At 45.8% G+C, this 25318-nt stretch overlaps 1 protein-coding gene across 42 annotated transcripts in view; it reads right to left on the bottom strand.

Annotated features, from left to right (window-relative positions):
* LOC118102710 (receptor-type tyrosine-protein phosphatase delta) overlaps positions 1–23881 on the bottom strand; it is a 344139-nt gene extending 320258 nt beyond the window's left edge. For 34 of the 42 annotated variants that reach the window (XM_035149111.2, XM_035149118.2, XM_035149127.2 and 31 more), the window contains exons 1-3: positions 23721–23881; positions 23425–23545; positions 23254–23289 (exon numbers count right to left, since the gene is read on the bottom strand). The gene's annotated coding sequence lies outside the window, so the exon portion shown is untranslated. The remainder of the gene's footprint in view (positions 1–23253; positions 23290–23424; positions 23546–23720) is intronic. The other 8 variants (XM_035149146.2, XM_035149144.2, XM_035149147.2 and 5 more) reach the window with 1 other exon arrangement.
* Between the last annotated feature and the right edge of the window lie 1437 nt (positions 23882–25318).

The following is a 25318-nucleotide window of genomic DNA, read 5'->3' as shown; positions in this document are numbered from 1 at the left end:
GCTCGTAACTTACCTGAGATTCCAATCGACAGAGGGATCCTTCAGCGAGGGGGGGAGGTGGAGGGTGGGGGGTGGAGGGGCAGGGCAGGCGTCCGGATGCCCCGATCGATGGCTGCCATCTTTTACACCGCGGGAGGGCAGGGCCCACAGTGGCCGAGGCTGTGAGAGCTAAATTATAGCTATTTGCACGCAGGAGAGCAGTGGCAGGAGGGAGGTGTGTGTGTGGGGGGGGGGAGAGAGAGACGGAGACCAGGCATAGAGAGGCCCCTCCTGGAAAAATCAATGCTAACGACTGGTGAGTGCTGCCACACACACACTACGATACACACATGCGGATATACACAAATGCAAAGAACACATTATGTAATTACGCACGCAGCCTTTGCCCAGGGCTGCAGATTCACACACACACACACACACACACACACACACACACACACACCTCCACACCTTCCTCACACCAGCACCAGCACCAGTGCACAGTGCCAGTCTGGGTCGGTTGCGGCAGCATAGTAATTGACTGACATCCAATTAAAAATTGTTAAGGAAGCTGTAGCGATTACTGTCCCTGGAGCTCATCGATTGCTGATGGGCGCAGCTGTCTCATTACGACCACTAACTACCTGGGCCTACTTTTTATTTATCTGCTTTCTTTTATTTATCACTCCTTCCCTGCTCCCGCCGCTGCTAATGTGTCTTGCGCTGACCTTTTCCCTCACCGTGACTTATAAATCTCTGACTCGGCTCGTATCGGAAGACGAGCGCGAGCGGTAAGAAAATGTGTGCCCCGGCTCACACTAAGATTGGTACAGTGAGTCGGCGTGTTGATGAATCCGGGGGGAGAGATAGATTAGATAGCTGATGCATGCAATGTGTGGCTTTCTCAGCAGACTCTCTGCGAGGGAAGAAGAAGAAGAAAGCCGAGCGTGGGGTGACGTCGAGGGAGAAAAAACGAAGGGGACGAGACAAAAGCACGTGCTCCGTCCCATATAGGCCAAGAAAACACAAAAAAAAAATGCAGATGGAGAGAATAGAAAAACAGATTTTTCTTCGGGTATTCGTTGGTTTAATGAGTTGCACTCGAAAATACGAACTTGTGAAGCGATATTTTGCCGGCAGGTGGTACGCAAAAATCAGCACAGAGAGTCTTTCATCTTTAGGAATCTCGAAAAGCTTTACCATAACACCATCATTAATGTTGACATACAGGTACGTGCGGTCCAACCGTGAAATTAATTAGGCTTTGTAAAACCCTCGTGTTTGTGTGCGTGCATTCGCTCTCCCTCTCTCTCTCTCTCTCTCTCTCTCTCTCTCTTCGTCCTCCCTCCTCTTTTCGCCACTTTCTCTTCTTTTTGCCAAGTGATTAGGACGAATCAGCTGTTTTCAGCTCTGCTCCTTCTACCTCAGCATAAGAAGCTCTCCAGACACCAGCCCTTTTGCACTGTCCACCATTATGTGTATAGTAAGCAGGAGCCGTAAACACACATTTTCAGGTGCAGCTAAGATGACAGCAGTACTCGCAGTCGAGGACTATTTTCTTGCAGGTGCTAAACTGGCACGCAACTGCAGGTGCAAAGCCATCAGGAACCAGCAGAGAAGCAGTCGCTACAGTGCTGGTTTGAGGAAGTATAATCTGTACACATCGGTACGTATGGATGGGAATTTGACATTATGCTAAAACTTAAATTTGGCTCAAAATGACGCATCATTGCCCCTTGGGAGCATATTTGTTTTTCAGCAATCTGCAGATTATTTCCATGATTCATGGATGAGTAGATTAATGTAGAAAAATGGCTGTAACAGTTCCCTGAAGTGACATCTTCACTTTGCTTGTTTTGTCCAACAACTTTTGTCCCAAACCCAAATATATCCACTGCTCTCCCTTGAATTCCTATGGGAGTTACAAGGGTCGGGCACCGTTAACATCTAAACAGATTTGGTATCCAACGTTATCATTTTAGTGTTTTATCTTTGTAGTTGTTTTTAGGGCAGTTGCGATATTCAACTCACTTTTATTCTGCATTATTATTCTGGGTCTTACACTGGTTTGTTTCTCTTTTTGTTGCACAATGTGCTGTTCTGCAGCTACTGTAGCACTTTGGCCCAAGAAGAATTTCCCCACAGGGACAATAAAGTGTATTTGATTTGATCTTTTTCCAGATCTGTTGGTAACACTTTGTTTCTCACACAGGATTACACAAAAATACTAGACAGATTTACAGAAAACTTACTGGAAGGACGCAGTATGAGTCAGGAAAGAATTTAGGTTTGGATCCAGGAGGGTTTTTTTTGAGACAGGGCGTCCTTGAACCTTTTCACAGTTTTCCCGAAGAATAATTCATCGATTCTCGGCAGATGCGAATGATAATAGAAAGCCGCTAAATTGGATGGAAATAAACTAGGCCCATTTAGGGAAGTAATATCTATGAATGTGGGGGACTTGGCAAAGGTATGCGCTGTACTGAGTGCCATTCTACTCTGTTATATTGTTGCCATCACTCCTGCAGTTCTTGCGGAGTGCACACTGTAAAATGTCTTTAAAGTGCAATTCACATACCAATGGTTTCAGAGTACGACTTCAATCAAACCAAAAATCTCATACACTGTTTTACCACATTAAATAGCATTTAGATAAGGATTACTGATGATGCGAGTAAAAGTGCTAAGCTAGTGTCGACCAAGACAATGACAAAAGTTATCCCTTTGTCCAACGAGCTAAGTATTTACCCTAAGATGGAGATGAAGTTGTTGAAGCTTCATTGTCCATGGAGGGTCCGTCCGTGGAGCGCTGGCTACACACATGCATCACAAATAATTGTCTGTACGTTGTCTGCATTGACTACTGACGTTCTTTTTTAAATGCAGTGTGTAGGAATTAGTGGCATCTAGTGGTAAAGTTTCATATTGCAACCAACTGAATTCTCTCGCGTTCTCTACGGTGGCCTTCAGGTAAAGCCAGTGTTACGACGAAGATGAGCTGCTCATTCTATGGGAACAAAAACACATTTTCTTCGTTTAAGGTCATTAAAAACACAATTCTAAATATGACTTTTGATGTCTGCTAATAGATTCCACTTAATGCTTCACACTGGATTTCTAACCCCGCTTGTGATCACTTTAACCTTTCCCCTGACTGTCTATGTAGTCAGGTTGGTTCCTCTTCAGCTCTCAGGTGCTCGACCACCACCTTAGTCTCTCTCTCTCTCTCTCTGATGTTGTCAGGTCCTGAAATCTGGCTCCATTTAACTAGAAGTGCATCAGAACTCTGAAGTATCGATGTAATTTGATTGGTGTCTAACCCAACTAGAGGCTGCTGTGCACTTTTGCAAGAAAAAAAAAAAGAAATGACTTCAACAAATAATCACTCATCAAAAATAATTGCCAATTAATTCTGTCTGTGCTGTAACTGGTTAATCTCTTTGTCTCAGCTCGACTGTAATGTCGGCTACATACTGTAAATGTGCCTGGTGACAAGACTCACTTTCATCTGGGCTCTTCTTACTGCCCATTAGGAAAGTGTCCGCTGCTTTTATAGGCGATGACAAGGCGCTGAAGTGATTGGCCATTATTAAAGCCCAGTGAAACTGAAACCTGCTGAGGGTGTATACCTCACACACTCATTAGCTCCAAAACAAGCAGTGCACATACCCTGATATCATTATTTAGCTTGTAGGGGGTTATATTTACATTGAAGAAGTGGGCATTCATGGGCCTCAATCAGGATTAATCTCTTTATTTCTAAATCTTCAAATCCAAATTGGTTTAATTTTGAGTGAGCACGTGCACAGAATCCCTCTTCTAACACACAATTGGTGTTTGCCGGCACAGACCTGTGAGACGAGGTGGAGAACACAAAGCCAGCTGGATTCCAGCTCGGCTTTGAAGTGAATTCTCTTTACCTTCCCTGAAGTTCTTAGTCTGAATAAAACCCTATGTGCAACTGTGGCACAGAACTGGGTGTGAATAATATTAAATACGGCGCAAAGAATATGACAATATTTAATGTTTGATTAGTTGGTATCATGAGGGAAAATGTGTGTGTTTGTGCATTTGTTGCACCGCTGATGTCGGTGCACCTCGTCAACCTGCGGCTGATCAAAGGGCAGAATGAAAAGAACCGTACCCGTCAATCACTGGACGAGACTAACAACATTAAAGGAAACCTTCAGGTGCTATCACGGATCAAAACGCTAAGATTATTACTATTGCGTCATCAGTTTCAAGGCTTTTAAATAACGGCCGCGGTTCAACGGCAACTCCCGTTTTAATAAAAGTCAACTTGCCTCTGTTCCGTTTCTACAGACTTTTTTTTATGTTCATTTCTCGTTTTTTGGGGTCATGAAACATAACTGGTCCGAGGAAGATTGAGTCATACTGCAAATAAAAAAAAAACATCAAGATACAAGAGCACAACAGTAACAACAACCAATAACGTGCTCGTGTGCTCTTCTGGGAGACGTCTGAATAATTTATACTCGGAGAAATGTATTCCATCCTCTCTTTTGTCCCGTCTTTGTTCGCTCTTCTTCTGCCCTCGTGCGTCTTCTATTTTCTTTTGTTCCTAATTTCCCCACTTCCCTCCAACCCCCCCCCCCAATCCCTGTGCCTTTCTGCGCAGGCCCAGGTACTTCGGCGGCAGACTTGTACACAACTGCCATTAGATCAGACACGAGCACATGATTGTGATGCAGCAGGAAGCGCACACGCTCGCACACAAGCCCTCGTCTCTGCATTAGCCCTCGTCACACTCCTGACTCCCGACTTCTTGGCATAACTGAATGAATATTTCATCTATTCATGGGCAGTGAGTGAAATGAGGGAATGAACGCCTCTTAGCCCCTGTTATGAGCTTTGTTGCGGAGAATGGACGGAGGGAAAACAAAGAATGCATATGTAATTAGAGGGAGGGATTACCAAGATGGCTCTGTGGGGGGGTGGGGGGGTGGGGGGGAGTGCGGCAGCGGGCTGAGGAATTAACACGGTCATTGCCATTGGCAGGCTCGTATCGATCAGTAAGCCGGCCCTGTGTAACTGAACCGGCACTGGAATCCAGTGACATGCTTTCTCTCTGTCGGAAGGTGTGACTACAGACTATTTGTCTTGGGTCTGCAAAACACCGAGCAGCCGGGGTAGCAGGTCTGAGCGGTCACTCACCCTCACTCTGCTGGGAAAGTTTCTCAAAGTAATGGTCTGTCCAAAATACAGAAGTCAAGCTGGCTACCGGGGACGCTCAGTGTGTTGTTCATTGCAAGTGTGGACTGAAGTGAGTACGTCTGCTCTGACCATCAAAACTAATGGATACTGTTATTTTTCATTATCTTTGTTTCCTATCTAACGAGTGCAGTGTCTGTTCTAAACCTTACGTGGATGAGTTCCGGCCGCCGCTGCTGCAGAGCGCTGGTTAGAGTCGGGGTTAGGCTACACTGCACTTCCTTGGGCCCTTAACAATACACGTTTCTCCCAGTTGGTCTGAATGAAGATCCCGAGAAGGCTATTTACACTCTTGAGCTGCTTTCAGACACAAATGTCCGAGTTAGAGCCTCCGGATTATCTGCCGTCCTTATTCCCCTGGCCACCCATTACAAAGACGCTGGGAAGTTTGGGGAATTAGATGTGAGAACACAGCAGCGTGTTGCTGTCGTGAGCGCGTTTGTGCAGAGAACCGCCCGCTGTGCTGTGCATGTGTGAGAGGCAAACTGTGGGTATAGTCCAATTCTCCGGATTTTTACCCGCAGGTCATGTCTGAAAACGGCTGTAGTTTTACCCTACCTTTTTATGTGCATCTCATTTCTTATTATTGAGCCTGATTATCTTTATTTCCTGAGCCTGAGTCTCTTATTTAGGATATATAATATAAAACAAAGGAAGGACACTCTGAGATGTTGCAGATATTTTGCACAGTAAATCACATCAGCTGCTCACACTTTGCAGGACCGGCCACATTTCTGCCACTTCCTCGCTAATGATATGCAATCTCAGCCTGTTACGTTTCCAAGTGCATGTCTCAAAAATGCAGGAAATTGCAGTCGCTCATTAGAAGTCAGCTCATATATGCCACAAACTTTTTTCTTATTTTTTTCTTTTCGTAATCCCAGCTCCTGGCTTTGTTGTTGCTGTTGGCCGGCAGCAGCGGCAGCAGCAGCGGCAGCGGCAGCGGCAGCAGCAGCTGTGAAGAAACTTTCCAGCCTCAGCAGCTTAGCCTGTTCTCCTTCCAGCTGTTTTTTCTCCCCCCCCTCCTCCTAACGCTCCTCTGGACCACATCTTGTGTTCCACGTGATTATGTGATCACACATGACGGGTTGCGAAAAAAAACCCCGGCCACGTTAGCACCAACAGTTGTTTTGCGGGTATACGCTACATTATTTATCTCTAACGTCCAGGGAGGCAGATAAATGATATCGAGCAGAAGTCAAGTGGTATTGGCTGACACTCGGCACAAGAGCATCAGATCGTGATCTTACGTGTATAGCTTTAAGCTGCTGGGCTCTCCTCGCAGGAAAGGTGCATACGCTTCAAAACCAGGCTTTGCTAAGGGGATCGATTATTAGAAAATAATCCCACACCCATAATAGGACCAATATGTTTTTTTGGCCATTAGAGGAATTGAAAACTACTTCATGGCTGATTCTATCTGCACATATAGCTGAGAGTGTCCCCCATTAATTATCTGGATTGTGGGGGCCCGCTATAATTGTCCGGCCACAGTTGTACAATATACCTAATTTTCTCATAATAACATGTTATCTCCAACTTGGTGTGTGCAGCACGTGCTCCCCCGTAGCCGCCATAGATCGTATTCAGTGAGAAACACTGGCTGAGTCTATGTTTACATGGAGTGTGGTGAAGATAACTCTGTAAAAGCACAACAAACGAGGTTCCCCTGTATTTCTAAGTACAGTAATTCAAAATTAAGGTTCTATCAAGGTTTATATGACTCAATTTCCACACCAGCTTCCCAATTTCACTCCACCATTCACCTCTGATGGTCACGTCCTCTCGTGGAGCTCCACTGTTTACCCGGAGCAGACAGTAGCAGGACTCCTCAATTTATATCAGGGTGGCATTAACACTAATAACTATATTAGTCTCAGAATGTCACCGGGACTGAGAGGCAACATTGATCTCTCGTCATCATGCTGCTACACATTCCCCCTCACACATACCACCACCACCCTGCATATTATTGTGCCGCCCCGGGCTCCGGAGTTGCTTTCACACTTTAATCCCTCCACTTTGAGAAAAACCCTCGTCTGCACAGCCAATGCTAATCGCAGTGGTCGCTGTACTGGCGGTTTGAATATACACATATATATTTATCTCATTTGTGTGCATTTAAACCTTTGAATTATTGTTTGGATTTCCATAAACTCGTTCCTCACTGAGATTAATCTGCGAAATCCCTGAATAATGTTATTATATGGGGCCTGCTGTCTTAGCAACACCTAGAACGCGACGCACCACCTGGACATGTCTCCGCAGTTGCTGAAATTAAAATCGAGTTTGACTCATTTTCCCAAATGACCTGAAACATGAGCTGATATGAATCACATGCACGACGGTTTCCCACTTTGATTTTATTGCTTTCTCTTGCTTTACGTCTCTTTTAAAGAACATCATGCTTTGGTTGGTTGATGCCATTTGTTATTATTGACCAAAGTTTAGCGTTACGAAAACGACCATGATTGATGGAGCTTTCATTTTCCGTCAGTTTTCTCGATGAATAATTGTCTTGAACATCGTGAACATCCCCATCCGTGTCCACTTAGCCCAGTCCTTGATTACAGCGTCTGTCTGACAGACTTTAGAAGACAGGGAGAGTTTTTGGTCTCACTCGGGGGACACACTTGGCCTTTCCGGGCAAAAATAGGCCACTAATGGAAGCCGTGGCCCCTTGTTTCCCCTCCGCACTCTGAATGCAGGCTGTCCGAGGCATTTATGGTCATTATTACGCCGGGTGCCAGACGGATTGGCGGGGTCGGCTCCGAGCGCAGAGAAAAGCACTGAGTGTTTGCCTGAGTCTTGTTTACAGCTGAAAATGATGCCACCTCCCTGTAAGTTCAGCCGCAGCAGGTGTCCGTGATTGCCCGACGCACGAAAGCATCCAGCGAGGACCCCCGAAATGAGACCCCTCTTGCCCCCCCCCCCCCACCCCGAGCCCATCTGCGTGTCTCGCTCTGCCTTTCTTCTACTCTCTCTCGATGTTTATGAACCTCTGAGGACAGTTTATAAAAAATTCATTGGCTCGGTGGGGCAACTAGCAATGTTGTATTTTTATTTTTTTTCTCCCCCTCTGATGCCATTACACCACCCATTCGTCATGTGTGCGAGCGAGCGAGCTTCAGAGGGAGAGCAGAGGTGGTGCAAGAGGGAAGGCAAAGTGTCGCTGGTGAATCATTACCGCACTTTATTAATATGCAAGTTCAGATGTGTTTTCTCCACCACGACTGTGGCACGGTCTGGAGCGGAATGCAAATTTATTTTCTCATCTTCCCCCGGCCTTGGAAGTCAGAGTGGCTGCCAGGAACCACGAGAAGTTGTCCCTCTGCTATCGTCGTGATCACAAGAGGTTAAAACGAATTGTCCAAAAATGAATCCACATCATCGCTGAGGTGCTAGTTTGAAACCGTCTTGAAACATCGATTTCTCTGAAAGAACCGTAAGAGAGATCTTCAGTGTGCGGGAGAACGTTTTGACACTTAACAAGTCGTTTAAGAAGATAATTTTCAATTACAAGGATGGAAAAAAACAACTTTAGGTCAGGATTTGATACAGACGACTTGAGTGATTTTACAGCGCTCGGAGCTTATGAGAGAAATTTCGCTACGATAGTGTTATCTGATGTAACGCATTAGAAAGAAACTGGATGTTACATTCTTCATTCCACTATGAGCCGTTATTGGTTTAACAGTGGCGGGGTAGTTCATAAATGAGTGAGTATCGCAATCCAAGGAGGTAGAATTAGGAGAGAGTGAAAAGAAAAGAGCTGGAAGCCAAGAGGCGGAAGTCTACAGAGGACATATTAAGCGAAATGGCAATCATTTCCCAGTCAATCCGCACCAACTCTGCTTATGAAATTCAATCAAACATGCAGACGTCTTGTCCACGAACAGGATTATGGGAGTGCTGCTTCATTTTGCCGCGCACGGCAGACAGACAAGGGCAATAATCATGTGGCTTGTTAGAGCCGACTTTTATCAGCTCAATTTAATCTCAAGTCCACTGGTATTACATTCAGAGGCCGATTCGAATATATTCTTAGACAATGCTATCCATATCCATGGCTTTACAAATCCCTCCGTGCATTAATTCATCCCACACAGTCCACAAGATTAATAGCGGGCCAGGGCGCGAGGTGATAAAGCCAGCAGAAAGCATTGTCCCACTGGCCACCGGCACAGAGCCTGTAATTTGTATGGCGCTCAATAGGATCGCACAATGGTCATTGTTAAGGCAGATCAAATTGCGTAGACGCTAGTGCGATGATTAGTTTGAGGATCAAGTGTGTTCGCTGATATAAACCCAGTAAGAGCATTAAGTCCTGTAAGCACTCAAAGAGGGGAGGCCGGGTCATGGCTTCAGCGCTGAGGGGAGGGACGCTCGGGGCGATTTCAGCTCACCCAATCAATTAATGACTATAATATAAGAATGATATAATCAGTGCACTTAAGAGGTGTACATAGGCCAATATTCATATCGACCATGCATGCATAAGAGAGAAATGTCGATCCCCCTCCTCTGATAACAAGAATGCCAATAAGCAAATTTCCCAAAATGTCCAAATGCTCCTCGACTTCTCATGATCGAAATTAGTTGTAATTGCTTTTCGCTTTGATTTCTTGTCTTTTGCCTCTCGGACACGTCGTGTGTTTTTGTCAATCCCTCGACTGGATTTTCAAAATCTTTGAATTACTGCTGTGGTTTGAGATTCACATTTCTTGATCGAGAGAGAAAGTATTCTGCATTTTTCTTTTACATTGCGGCGCCATATGCAGGGCGACTTATCTTACCGCCGAGCAACGTTCGCACCCATGTGTCGCACGTCTCCAGTCGCTTCCATGCAGGAGCGCTAGTTTCACAGTTTCTCCCTCTGGGCCTGTGCGAGGGGTTACTTCCACCAGCACAGCTACCAGATGTAATGCACGCCCACGTCACACTGACTGGAAACAGTGTTCCTCGAACGAGCCTCACTAGGACGGCGTGTCACCGAGCTGCTGCAGGAAGCAAGAAGCGGGTTGGTGTACAAAGTTGTGGAGCTGCAAGAAGAGTAACTTTGCTGCCCGTGTGTGTGTGTGTGTGTGTGTGTGTGTGTGTGTGTGTGTGTGTGTGTGTGTGTGTGTGTCTTTGACGGTGCATTCAGACATGTGTTCTTCTCGGTCATGTCAGAGTTCTCTAGTGTTTAACCCTCTGCCCTTTTCCTACTTAATGGTTTCCCTTGAGATTTAACCTCTCTCTCTCTCTCTCTCTCTCTCTCTCTCTCTCTCTCCTTCTCTCTCACACACATGCACACACTCTCTCTCTCTGATGCTGAAGCTTTCATAACTCTCTGCCCGCTCACACACACACACACACACACACACACACACACACACACACACCAGCCTTATCTAAAGATTTTCTCTAGAGTTGAAGTTCGGATTGAAGGACACTCGGGAAGCAGTATTATCAAATCGTTTTCTGATCTACGTGCCGTGAAGAGCCGGTTAGGATTGTGCGTCGTTGCTGCAGGACTTGTGTGTACATGCAAATGATGGCATGACGGGGAGGGAAAAGATGAAACGTTTGGATTTAACAGAGAGTGGATGCTTTGACCTACACGTTATAGAAGCGTTGAGGGAAAACTGGTGTATGTATTTGCATGCATAATTTCCCCCGCCATGTGTATGTTCTGAAATGCTATGATTCAAGGTGTTTTAACCTCAGAAAACAAGCCAAACAAGTCTGAAATGGAATTTCCAAAAGCATGAAAAACGTCCACATTTACATGGTTTCTCTGTCGGTCCGCTCCACTCTGAGATAAACAGAAAATGTCCCCTGAAGGTAAAGCAGCAGATGAATAGTTTGCGAGGTAGTTCAGAGGCAAAAACAATCCCACATTCAGACCACGCCGCAAAGCGCGGGGACAAAAAAGATGCATTCATGTTGGAGGAGAAAAGAAAGAGGAAAAAAAAGATCTGCTGTAAAGCCACAAAATACAATTCATCTTGTTGCGGTCCCTGCGAGGAGCGTGTAATCGCAATGACACACTGGTGTAATCCATTTAAAACACTTTGGCTCAGGCCCTGGCTGCTTTGACTTCCTCTGCAGGCTCGTGCCATCATCTTCATTTCAGATACGACTCACTGACTGCCTGTAATTAGCGAAACTGTGTAAGCCGCCTTGTCGTCCACCTGCCCAGCTGCCAGGCGAGCATCTTGTCCTGGATGCATTACATGACTGGCAAGAGCGTGGAGGCAAGAAAAAACAAAAAAAACACCAAAAGATAATAACCTGCTTGTCTGAGGCAGAGAGGGGGAGTGCAAGCATATTCGCTTGTCCACAGACATGTAATCTGTCTCGAGAGGTGCTCTCTCTCTCTCTCTCTCTCTCTCCTGGCGCCTCTGCACTTCGACTTTCGGAAGGCAGGGCAGACCCACCCAACCTGACTCGGCAATGAGCTTAGAGTAATGGTGTCACCGGAGCGCTGAATCTCATTGAGGGTTGCTTGAGCAAACATTATCTCACACTGAACCATCGCAAGAGTGTCTGCAAGGAAAAAAAGGGGGGCCGCGGTGAGTTATTGCACAGTGAGTTTTAATCTCACGGGAGGAAATGCACGGTTTCCTTTTAATGCACCGGGACCAGAGGGCAACCTGGGTCTATTCGGCATTCTGCCTCTCCGTGCAGGATCGGGGCTAATTGAACTAATTACGCACTCAGAGGGACCGAATTAAACATCTTGTTGGCATTAAACTGTGGATGATTTATACTCACCTATAAACTTTGCCCAGGACTGCTGCCCACCACCAGTGTGTTTATGCATCGTTGGTTTAATTATGACCATGAATATTATTTGTTAATGGGCATTGTAAGAGGTCTGGAGTATTTGTTGGAAAAAAATATCCAGTGTGACGAAGAAAGGGAGGGATGATAAATAGTGGTTTCACCGCGGCAGCATTTCTCGTGAACGACCTTTAATGGAGCGCTCCAAAAAAGCTGCATATGAATGCGGCGGCCGTGGCTTTAAATAATGATTGTTTTCATTATCAATTACTCTGACAAAATTGTGTTGATTAATTATCCAGACTTTGATTTCTGAAGTAAAAATTGATCAAGAGACAAAAGTGACAACAGCAAATTGCCTCTATTCTTTTTTTTTTGTCGTTCAGGAAAAAAAACCTGGATTGCATTTATCAATCAACTAGAAATTTACACAAAGCAATTTTAACAATATGTCAACTACTGGAAATGGAAACTGAAAAAAAATTTGAATTGCACCACAGCCTACACGCTTGCCTAAAGTCGCTTTCGTTTCTGTAAACCAGCTGCTGCAGAACCGTAAAGCCTCGCCACCGCTGCTGCACAAAGGGCTGTTCGCCTGTTTATCCGGAGTTCGGTGAAGCTCGACTCAGAACGCAGAAACCTGAACAGGAGAACCTGATGTCGTGAACGCGCTCTCTCGCTTACGTTGATGAGTCACCAGCCGCTGCTACAGAGCCGTGGTGGTCTGATAATTAAAAGTTCAATACTATTGAACGTGTCATGTGTCTAAATCGCACTAAATTCGACACCCCTCTTCCTTGGGCCCTAAATAATACACATGCTAAGTGTGAAATCAATAAAATGAGCGGTTCTATGCCTTCCATATACAGACAGGCAGAACATGATTATTAATGGTATTATAATAATACCACTAATAATCATGTGATTTATGGACTTTCGGTTGTACAGGATGCACCAGTTGGTCAAATGCCAGTGCAGAACTACTGTAAACCAGTTTTTAATTGTATGAACAAAACTGAATTAAATGGGGGAAGCCATGCATGAGGAGATGTGCTGCACTGGATTATCTTCACACCTAGAGCACAGAGCTAATAGGCTCGGGCATTGCTGACCACATTTCTTTCATGTTTCCTCTTTTTCTGTTCTTTTTTTCCTGATAATGTCAAAACTTCCAATCGCTCTGCAGTCCTCCAGTGAAACTTTTTCTTGTTTTTTGGTCCAAAATCACAATTCAGCCAAGTGGAAGTATCTGGTATTCTGGTGAGCCATGACCGGCTGGGTCCACTCTCAAAGAATCGCTGTTATCATGCAAGCAATAACGTGAGCTCTTTTTTTTTTTTCTGCGTCCGAGCACATCGCATTCCCCAAGTCAACAGTTCAATCTCACCTTTTCTCGCCCACCTCTCTTCCGAGCGGCAGATGCCATCATTTCTTTCTTGCCCTCGCTTCTCTTTTTCCACACCAGCATTCATTCCGGGGCCCACTAGATGGATCGGCTCTCCCTCAATCCATGCTTCCTCTGCGCCTCCTCAGACGGCGAGATTGATTTGTCTACAGGACGCCTCTGACCTTTGATATGATCCGATAAGGGACGCGTGGCCCTAACCGAATTAGACAATCAAAGGGGAGGCGCATTAGGAGCGAGATGAGGGTGTTTCCCTTTCCCTCGGAGCATGCCTCTGCCTTTTTTCCATGATGTTTAGATCCACCGTCCATCTCGTGCCCGCACCCGATCAGACGCCCAGGGGGAAACAAAAGATGTATTTTCAAATTGCACTTTGCCTAAAGGCTCTTTGGGCCAAATTAAATTTTCACCTTACATCGATTTTCCCCCTTACTCCCAACTCAATGGATCCTAATGTTATCTATTTCCGTGCTGTGCAGGAATACAAGGGAGAGCATGCTCTGTTCTGTGCTGCATGTCCGAGGACACTGTATCCAATATGTCTTCCTTGTAGTGTATGGGGGAGGAGCTGCCATTTTCATTAGTTCTTTTTCTATTGTATGGTATATTGCCAAAATCAATGGACTGTACTTTACTCTCCAGTTTAGCTTTTCGGTACTTGTATGACAGACAAACTTTCTATTTATGTATTTACCACTCTTTTTGTTCTTCTAACCACTCAAGCCCAGACACTGCTAATGGGAACAGTAGACTTGGAAGCCTTCTGTTGTGAAATGTTGACACTTGTTCTTCTAAAAATACACCAGGCGGCGGCAAGGAATAGCAGGCGTTGTCTTACCCGGAGCTGATTGCAATTATGGGGAAATGAGTTCAAACCTGAGCTGGACTCGTACATCTGAGTTGTCCAGGTTAAAACAAGAAACTCTGCAACCTCTGAGCCCTATTCGGCAGAGATTGCTATGGTTGTGCCTGTTTTGCTATTTTTTGCTCAATGAATCTCCTTAAATAGCTGCGAATAAAAGCGAAGGCCCGAGAGATTTTAGACGTGCAAAGCAGAATTAATTACAATTGAAGAGCCTCAGCTTCTGCTATTGGGCGAGTGGCGTCGTGAGGAAAGCCGCACGATGTGAAAACAGGAAATGCTTATGATAACACATAAGTTGTGTTTCAGCCTCTGCCTGCTTTGACATTTCCAGAAGTGCCGGGGTGTCAGGGCTGAGTGAATCTCCATGGCAGCCTACCTTTAAAAAAAAAAAAAAAAAGTTGACAGGCCAGACATAAGAAGGGATGTGGTTTTGACAGATCCCAGCCTTCTTTCATTGGAACATATGAAGGGGAAAACAAAGGGAGGAGGAGGAGGGAGGAGGGATGGAGGGATGGTGGCTTCAAAGTGGACGCCGGCACCACGGGTCTCCAACAAATGGTGTGAAAACACACATCTACTTGCATGGATACACATGAGACCCGGTATCACAAGCCACGACACATAACCAGGCTTGTGCATGAACAGAGTAGAGAGGGGGTGTACACACGCACACACACGCACACAAACACACACACACACTCTTTGGCAAGCCGGCATTCCTTGGTACCATTTGTTTGTCGTCTGGCAGAGATCTCAGGAAGCCGGGGTCTTACATAAACCCTACCGAGTATGGCTCTGTGCTGGGGAGCTGATCCCTCCCAAAAACCCTCATTGTTATTCTCTCATGATGCCCGGGGATCTGCCGCGCACCCACCGCCAAACCTACAGCAGGGCTGAGTGGGAGGTGGGGGGGTGTGTGTGCTGTGTTTACGTGTGAGCTCTGTTGAGGGACTGGGCTAACTGTACACACAGGACTACAGATGGAAAACCGTCCTCTACCATTACGCTGTGAGAAATTCCCCTTATTTCATCTGCAAACCGTCTTTTATGTTTTGTTTATTAATTTGAAATACCACGTTTGTTATGTCTCCGTGATGTCAGTTTCTAAAATAGACCAGATATGAAGATGGAAGACGCATCTCCACCTCCTCCCACTATGTAGGAATCACGCCAAAATTGACCGGATGCAAACGCTGCCGTCTTTGCACGTTTGGAGCCACGGTGGCAATGTACCGCCGATGCACACGCTCGACCAATCACGAGTCATTCTCAGCTGTCAATCATCCATTTTTTTACAGCATCAAATAACTAATCTAAACCAAATATACCTGACGTGCTTTGAGTGTGTATTTTGACTTGACCATGTCCCATCCATAAACAGGGAGGAGGCAGGACTTGTGACCTATCATGCAACCAGCCTCCACGATTTGGCTTCACTTCTGGGGAGCTGTCATGTCGTCCATCTTTAGAATCTATGGTTTCCTACATTCTGCAGGGTCTTAATAAGCCTATTGTCTATAATTTGTCTATAAATTGTCTGAATTTTACGGGCTTAACAAAGTCCTAAATACTTTCAAATATAAGTCGTAACTATGTTTAAGTCGCTCTTAATCATTCATTTAACACTACTATGGATATTCACGTTTGGACAGTTATATATTGATTCTGGTCTAAAGAAAGTCTTAAATTTAACTTGATGAAACTTGCAAAAACCCTGTCGTAGATTTGCAGACTAAAACGTTACCAGATTCCTGTTTATGAATCATTCCGGGTCTGTTACACTGCACATTTTACAGTCCTCTCTCTCTCTCAAATAAAATTTCCCACTCTGTAGAATATCGCCAACCCATATTCATCAGGGGGGCGTGATAAAAAGATTTCCAACACGTACAATGTAATAGACTCTAGCACACTTCCAGGGGTGTCCACTTTCTCCGATATGTAGAGATTACACCTCCTCTGCCCGGCCGCGCTCCCCGCTGAGCCTGTCAGGGGGTTTGATTTAAATGTCCGAGGTGGGGCTCGATCACAAAGTGTCCTCTTTCAGTCTGATCAAAGGAGCGGCGAGGCCTCCGGGTCCACGCCGAATCTATGCGGTGGACTCTCAACCTCCGCAGTATTTACAGCACAGAGCTCGGCGCCATTCCAATGAAATATGCATCACGCATCAACCCTCCTGTATCTCCCTCAATCATCTCCACCGGTTATGCAAAGTAAATTTCCCCATGATCTTTCGGGAAGTCCACGCATAGATTTTAATGGGTGTATTTAGTTAAGTTTTGCAGCAGGATCCAGGGGATGTCTAAATTTACTGTGGCACTGCATATATTTTAAAAATCCCAGTCAGACTGTACTCTCACTGACTGTAACATACTATTAATAAATAATACGCTGTGGATACTAGTCTCACTGATCTCACCACAATAGTTCGACTCTTTCATAGTTGATATGGAGAATCTTTTTTTGCTTTAGCTCCAGGACCTCAGAGAGTTTTCCTACGAAACCAAATAAAGACTTTACTCAAGCTAAACCCTTTTTAGACACAACTTGAATGAAGCGTATAGCCGCCTAACGCTCCGACTTGTCTGCTCTTTTCTTTCCAGCAAAAACAAAAACCTCGGCGCGCTCATCGCGGTGTGGAAGCGAAAATGTCGTCGGCGGTGACCTCCAAGTGACTGCTGCGAGGCTCTGAGGTATGAATATAAACACAGTAGTTTTGAATCTGAGGCTGCCGGAACGACAGAGATTGCAGCAGCCGCAGGTGAAACTAAGCCGAGGCTCCATCAGAAATGTTCTTGAAAGGAGCGTTTTTTTTTTCCTCCCTCCTTTTTCTCATTACTGACCTGAAAAGACACTAAGAGAAAGCTGTGCAACAGGAATGGAGTGGAATTATAAGCGTGCCTTGGAAAAAAATGGAGAGTGTGAATGCTATCGTGAGGTCAGAGGCGGCTGATCTGACAACGAGTACAACAAACTGCCACTCGAGTTCACTTTTCTCTTCGGCTGCTCTCTTCTTTTTTTTTCCCCAAATGCTTTGATTCGCTCTCCGCCTGCCCATGGTCGAAGTCCCTTGGATAGCAACCGAGTAGGTCCAAATTGATTTCTCTTGTTCACGTTGGTTAGAAGCAGCGGCATCGAGCTGCACAGAGTACCCTGGCTCCAGCTCGCCTGCATTATTCCTCTCTGTTTCCCTCCTCGCCATATCCCAGTAGACCATAATGCCAATACTCAACATACCAGTGCCCTCTGAAATCCTTCAGGGGTGCCAATAGCGGGAGGGGGGGAATGCCACGGCGGTATGACAAGCCCCCACACCCTGGTGCTGTGCATGTGGCTTACAAAAAGGTCAGGATGTAAGATCACGGTGGCATTTGCTAGAAACGGCGCCGTGTCATTATCTGAGATGGCACCGACGACAGAGAGGGAAGAGCTAAGCTTTGCTAACTATCACGTACAAGAGGTGGGAAATGTGTGCACGCAGAAGTGCAGCCCTGCAACACGTCTCGTCGTCGGTAAAGAATATTCCAATTTGGTGTGTTTCATTGATCTTCTAATTGACCTTAAGCTGTAGTTTGTGTTTCCGTTGCAGTGCACATGTCCACGCACGCAGTTATTAGTTCAGGCAGTGATTCAGGTCAGCACATCCGTAACAATCCCCTCTATCCCTCCGACTTTTGTCAGTACCCATCAGCTCTATGAGCCCCTGTCATGTCGGAACAGAGAGAAGGCAGCGATCTTCTTTTTTGTTTCTTTTTTTTTGTTTTGCCCACCTTCACTCGCACCACACAGGCCGCTTTTCTTTAGGGCAACAAAACAACAAAAACAGCGAGGCGAGCAGAGGAGGAGGAGGAGGAGGAAAACATCCGCCGCAGCCTTTCCTGCTCAGATGAATTACAAATCATGCGTCGCTGAGCCTGAGTTTGAACCCCCCCCTCCCCCTGCTACCGTGAGAGAGAAGTTAGGTAGCGGGGGAGTTATGGAGTAGCGTGTAGGACAGGCCTGTGCTCGGCCACTTGGTCATGGGCTCAAGGTAATGACAGCCAGGCACGAGGCAAAGCAGAGCACTGATAAAGTAAGCAGCATGTCACGCATACAACTCACGTGCACTACTGCCAGCCATGCTAATGCACAGTACACTCAGCAGGGCCGACTGCAGACCCAACAGCCTATATTTTATTCAAATGCCATAGCAATCTGTTACATATGTATATGTGAAAAAAAGAAATGGATTTTTTTTTTTCTGCGCGACCGCTTTGAATACGATGCCGACGCCTCCGACTGTCTCTCGCGGGAAGATTGTGACCTTTAGCTGCACCTGAACTTCTTTCACCGTGTCGTGAGTGAAGCGAGCAGAAGGACATGGAACCTCGTCGGCTGCCTGGTTTACAAGGGGATCAAATGACATGATCCAACTGACATCATATCTGCCGCCGGGCATACACAGGCATGCACGGCCACACAGGTCAAGCTGCACCGCAGAGGTCTCGTGCAACGGATTTTGCAGTTTTTTTAATCATATCGTCCTGATGTTTAAAGAGAAAGCAAAAGGATCTGTTGTAAAATTGTGAAACCAGCGTTAGCTAATGTTGGACAACGCAGTGAAACTGGCAATACTGAGGCACACGACTGGATTTGCTCTTTTCTGCAGGATAATATGAAGCAAATATCAGAGCCCATCAGTTATCGTCTGATGGTGATTTAGTTTATTGGGGAAACGGCAAATAGTTTAGCAGAACACGAACATCCAGGCCGAGACTCCGCCCTCTGTGCCGTGCAGTGTTCACAGCCCGAGCTTCTTTTCTCACAAGTCCAACGTTTCTTAAAAAAAATAACGATACTCGGTGTTTTAGCTCGAGACGACATTTAGGCCAATCTCTGTGAACAGCTATCTGAATATGAATGGAGATAAACTCCAAAGAACAAGATAAGAGATGCATTTCGTTTACCTGCGGGCGACCTGCTCAAACGTGATTGGTCGAGCCATAAACCGAAATCCGAAGGTTTCAGGCCCCAAAAACCGTGTCCCTCGCCTGCAGATTTTAAATATCGACATGCAAAATCAGTTTCTAGAATTTAATGTTGGGCTATGCCTTTATTATGTCGCGACCAGGAAACATTACTCTCATTTTGGATTGCCGGGGGGCGAAAAAGAAAATACGAGCAAAAGCATCGCACAGTTCAAGGAGCACCTTTTTAAAATGTTAGTCTCTTTCAGTGATAATTGCACACGCTTGTCATTCTGGTAGAAAGTGCCGACCATGCGGACCAAATCCAAGTGGCTAATTAAACATTTTTTGTTGTACTTGTTTTTGTTTTTCCACACTTATCAAGGCTCCCTGCTGCTCGAGCTCGGCACCAGTGTTGATGCTCATCTATCAGGTGACACAAAAGAGACTGCTGTGGTTACTCTGCAGTAACTATCCTTCTAATCAGTTGCTTTTTTAGAGCCACTCGATACCAAATTAAGTGTCAACGTTACCTCGAGCTTTTCAAATAAAATATGACCAGAGATTAAAAAATATATATATATATCGTCTCTTAATTGGACAACATGAGCGGTCTGCAGTGATTCACCTCACTACGGTATCGCATAGATCAGGCTCAATATCACTGATGTCTCGTGAAGAGGCCAAAAGTTGTTGTTTCGCAAATTAACGAGCATCGGATTTATGACTGGAGCCGAGTGGCCGATGAATAAACGGCACAGGTGAGAGGGTTTCATCTGGAGCGGCGTTTTTTTTTAATCAACGCCGTGGACAAATCATTTATATTTAGGGGTTGCGCTCGCGTGCACTGACAGTTGCACGGTTGTGTGTGTGTGTGTGTGTGTGTGGGTGTCGAAGTGAATGCGGCTATTCATTCGCTGCTTTCGTGCGTGGTTTGGATTGAAATTTCAGAATCTGCAAACATCGAGACATCTTTGCACTTGCACAACAGGAGAATAAACACATTGTCACACTCGGATGAATACTCCCTCACACCTGCGCACATTTGCAGACACGTGACCCCACACACGTGATTCGTAGTGTGACGCCACCGTCCTCATGCAGCACAGCGAAGGAAGTTGTTAAATTTAGCGGCCGCGGCAGAACACTCAGTCTCAGAGAGTCTCTGTCCACGGAGGGAGGGCGGGGGGGAGGAGGGGGGGGGACACTGGCACCCCTTATGAGCGAGCTCGGCAAAGAGATGAGAAACTTTGGCAGCCGATGCATCAGCCGGCACAAAATGAAGCCCGCCTCATCCAAGAGCATTAAGATGTGGATAAATAAATAAAACATTGCCACCATGAGAGGAGCGGCAATGTGACAGCGGGATAGTTTTTTTATGTATTTTTTTTTCTCTTCCTGCTTTCATGTTGGCAGGCGCAGATATTTTATTTTGGGATGAATCAAAAATTTCCTGAAAACGCCCGCGCCAGGTGTATCTAATTATCTGACAGCGCATCCTCATTATGAATCGGCCCCCGGGAGTCGGCGGCTCGGCTCGCCAAGTCTTGGACCGCTATCAAGGCGTCCCCTCGCCGTAAAAACACAGGCACTATGGAGCTGCTGCTTTCCCCATATAGGTGTCCAGCTTTCATCCTTTTGCTGAGAAGGGGTCATCCTATTTGCTCTATAATTCCACGCAGGCCTCTTTTTTTTTTATTATAAGCCACCGTTTACTGGAAGTGTAACGATTGTGGTTTCACTCTGGATCGACAACACGTAGTGGCCAGCATGTCTCTTGACAGTAAGACACTCTGAGAAAACATGCAATGCAAGAAAAAAAGATGTGAATTCATCGGCTGCAGCCGCGACGGCCCCTCGCCATCCTCAGCCGTGCCCCGATTATGTCACCTGGATGAAGTTTATAAAGCGTAATTACAGCTCGCTCCTGCCTTCTCTCCGGGGAGGTGCAGCAGGCAGAGGGGGAGAGTGGGTGTGTTGTCAACACAGTCGCACAAGAGCACAACCCGGCGTTAATTAACGAGGGGGGGGATTTGCAGAAATGCTAAAGGCTATCTAGCCGGCGGTGCAATCCGTGGCTCTCGGGGGTCGATGTAAAAAAGAGCTCGTGCAACTGTGAGCGAGCAGACCCCCGTTTCCTCTGCTTAGTCCTGATGGGCCCTTTCACAAATCCCATCCAACGGTGATTGATGTGGGCCTGGAGAGTAGTTTTGGGAGTGTCACTCAAAACGGGAGGACAAAAGGGAGTTTCCCCCCAAATGTTGGCGGGTTTCTAAAATGGGAGAAAGCGCTGCTGGGTAAAGGGTGGCGGGGGGGATTCTACCTGGGGCTAATCCTTGAAAGCTTTGCGAGGAAAAATTCACCGCCTGACAGCGAGCGATTCAAATCCACTCCTGTGCTCAAAAGCGTCGTTACACGCGGGGATTACTGGCCTAAAGGACGGCTGCATCCTCAACATTTCCTCGCGTTTGCTTTTTTTTGTTGTCGTTCAAGCAGCCGTGCTATGAAAAGAAGGCCGATGTGTATTTGCCTTCTGTTTGTCTTCCTGTTGGATTTGATTATTTCCACATGAATACAGCCAACATTATATTCGTCTTCTTTATCATTGATGCAGACTTTATTCCTGTCCGTGGTGTTCCTGTATTCCTCAGTGCAGAAACACAAGCTTAGATAGATACATGGATAGATAGATAGATAGATAGATAGACAGATGGATGGATGGATAGACCCAAGGACAACATTAGCGATGTTAATTCCAGCCCTTAATGACGTAGAAAAACCACAATGAATCACCAGCTCACAGCACAAATAGCAGCTTGATATCAAAACACCATTTTTTTTTTTACCAGAACCCAAAAATAGCTCGTGTGTGTCATTGAGTCTTGTAAACATGTTAACTTCTGAGTGGCCACCTATCACAGTTCCCCTGTCCTGCACGCTTCCCACTCGGTTCCTCTTGACATGCAACAGTAGCCTATCTCTCTCTCTCGCCCTGCCTCATGACTGGCAGACCGTAATGCTATTACCTCTCCTCCATGGTCATGCTCACTTAGCCCTCTGTCACTCCACACAGGCCAGGGAAGAGACATCTCCCCGGCACTGTGAGCTGCCCTCGCCCTCATTTGCGATTTTTTGCTTTTCTCCTCGGCTTCGGCTACAAAACACTGGAGCACACAAACTTCTCAGTTCATTATCTCGCCTTTTAGTGGCTTTTCCGCTTTCTTTCGCCTGCAGGGTATGACTGCAGATCACGGGTAATTGGCTATATATATGAATCACTTGTCAGAAGTGGTCTGACAAATACTCTTCAGTACAGAGAGGGAGGGATGTTTAAGCATGGGGATGTGGCAACTTCCAAACACAACAGGCGGGGAGGGGGGGACCTGTGGGGGACACGCCATTGCGCATGACGCATGTCAATCACCAAATCTGACATCGAAAATATGTCAGATAACGGGAGCAAAATGGGTCAACTGGGTGAGTCAGAGCCCACCCCACCGTCTGCACGCGCCCGAGACGGGGCTCCTTGGCGACGTGCACGCACACACGCGCAACAAACATCCCAAACGTCCTCCACGAGCCAGAGACCAAACGTGAAACCAAACTTTCTCAGCACGTCCCAGAACCATTACGCACAGAATATCCCACACTGCCAAGACGGCTTGCGCGTCCCTGATCCACCATGAGAGGGTGGGGGTGGGGGGGTGCAGCGCAGCCAAGCCGTCGGTTGGGGCAAAGATGGCTCTGGTGTGTGGTTGTGTGTTATAAATGATGACGATAACAACAAATTATGTAAATATCTCGCCACCATCTGGAGCGTGGCGGCGAGCAGCAGACCGGTGCGCGCCGGGCGCTACATTATCCATAACGCAGCTCGCAGATATGCAGAAATATGCGCCCCGGGCACCGACTCACATCGCGGCACGACACACAACTTGGGAGTGGGAACCAAACCCCGACACTTTAATTCCACACATGCAAAACCAGCGCAGCGCCTTTGAGGCTGCAGATCACACAGTTAGAAGGTGCAGGGGGGGGAAAAAAGTCTATGCACTTACTATATACCCAGGCGGTAGAATGCAAAGCCCCGGTAACTGTAATTAAAAATAGAAGAATGGGGACAAAATGAAGGATTCGCTTGCTTTTTTAAATTTATCCTTACATGTGTGGTAGAAATTGCTGCATGCATTTGATTTTTTTTTGAGTATTTTTTGGTCTCATGCACTTACCGGAGCTGTCCGATATAAATTCCTTAGGAAATTCCAGAGGAGTCCCTTCCTTTCTTCCCTCAAAGTCAGAAAACAGCAATGCTTTTTTTTCTTTATTCCAAAAACAGGCCCCCGGTTGAAACTGCAAGAGAGGAGAGACCAAAAAAAACAGCCACAACAAATTCCATTAGAACCTGGAGTCAACCAACCCCCCAAAAAGTGTTGACATAACTGTGCAGAGCAGCAGACACCCCCCCATCCCACCCCCCCAAAAAAAAGAAAGGTGGAAAAAAGAAGTCGGAATGGACAGTTGGTACCTGCTCTCTTTATCACTGTCGACAAAGACAATGAGAGCTGCAATAAGACGCGCAGGGAAACTGAGAGAGAGCTGAGCTTTTTTCTTGGGAAACGCAGCCCCAGCGTGCAGGCGGATCACACCAGTGTGCGCACACACACTCGCTCACTCACTCGCGCACACACACACACACACACACACACACGCACAGACACGCGCGCACACACCGCTCCCGGCGACGGATGGAGAGAGAGCGAGAGAGAGAGAGAGGGAGGGAGGGAGGAGAGAGGAGACATGGGGATGCTGCGCTCTGGGCTGCACTTCTCACTCCAGCCGCTGGGTGGCCAACAGGAGGAGCAGCTCACACCGGGTGACGTCCCTCCCTTAAAAAAAACTATTAAAACCCAAATCAATACTTATTCTGATCATTAAAATATTAACATTAATAAAGTTTGAGTTGTCATTGTTGATTATTTATATTATGTCAGCTCCATTATAACCTACAATTAGATGCTATATCAAAATGGAGGTTCATTATTATTTCAATGTGATAATACTTACTGGAGGCTATTTGTACTTCAATATAATTTAGGAGATATTCAACTTTTTACTCAACTTTAATACATATGATGGACAGACTGAACTGTGCATGCAACAAACATCTGTAAAATGCTATATATGAATGCATTGTTAATTCTGCGGTGGTATTTTTAAGGTATGAGCACTTCTACTCTGAAAAAAAGTTTAACCAATGTCGTGGAAACTTATCACGAGATGTGCAATAATGAGTTTCTCAGACCGGAGTTGTCTTTAGAGGTTTAATTATTAGCTCTGCAGAGGTTTACACAGTCAGCAACATGGCTCAAAGTGCAACAACAAGAGAATTAAAAAGGAGGTTTTTTTTATACAATGTGATGAATGGGATACAGAACAGAAAGCAGACACAAACCGTCTGCTGCCTGGCACTGTTATAAAAAGAGGAATCACATCCAGCACACAGTTGCACACATAAAGGTCAACAGGAGGTGGGAGACATTGATGTTGTATCAGCCAAGTGCACAGAAAACAGTCTAAACAGTAATAACACATTGATCAGTGGAATTTTCCATTACACCAATTTAAAAAAAAAAAATCTTAAATTGGCAACACATGAATAGATTAAGCTTGTTCAAATTAAATGTGCACGATTGATCATTTTAATTTGAAAAATAAATTGTAATTCCTTTGTTTTGACAAATGTAAGTATTATTTTTAAATGTACCTTGAGTCCTTTTGCTAAAGTGGCACCTTTGCTGCGATACTTTCACGTGCAAAACAAAGTGTGTTCATTTTTCAATCATGATTTCGCTCATAGCAGGAGGAGCCCAGATGTAGCATGTAGCATTAGAAATGCCTCATTTTAACTGAATGTAGGTTATAATGACCTCATCTAAATGGAATGCAGCCGTCATACATATAATTTAATGCATCGCTGTGACAAATTAACAAATGGTGATGTGGGATGTTAGCAGCTGTGCGTTGATCGGATGTTTACGTGTGACATTGGTGCTAATTTATGTGCGTTTGCAGTTGTACACAGAATCAACAGCTACTTTCTGTTCCGTTAGCAGTGCAGCGCGG

This window comes from Hippoglossus stenolepis, chromosome 23 (genome assembly GCF_022539355.2).
Source record: "Hippoglossus stenolepis isolate QCI-W04-F060 chromosome 23, HSTE1.2, whole genome shotgun sequence".
NCBI classification, from domain to species: Eukaryota; Metazoa; Chordata; class Actinopteri; order Pleuronectiformes; family Pleuronectidae; genus Hippoglossus; species Hippoglossus stenolepis.
The sequence above is the reverse complement of the archived record's forward strand: the minus strand, read 5'-3'. Positions and strand labels throughout refer to the sequence as shown.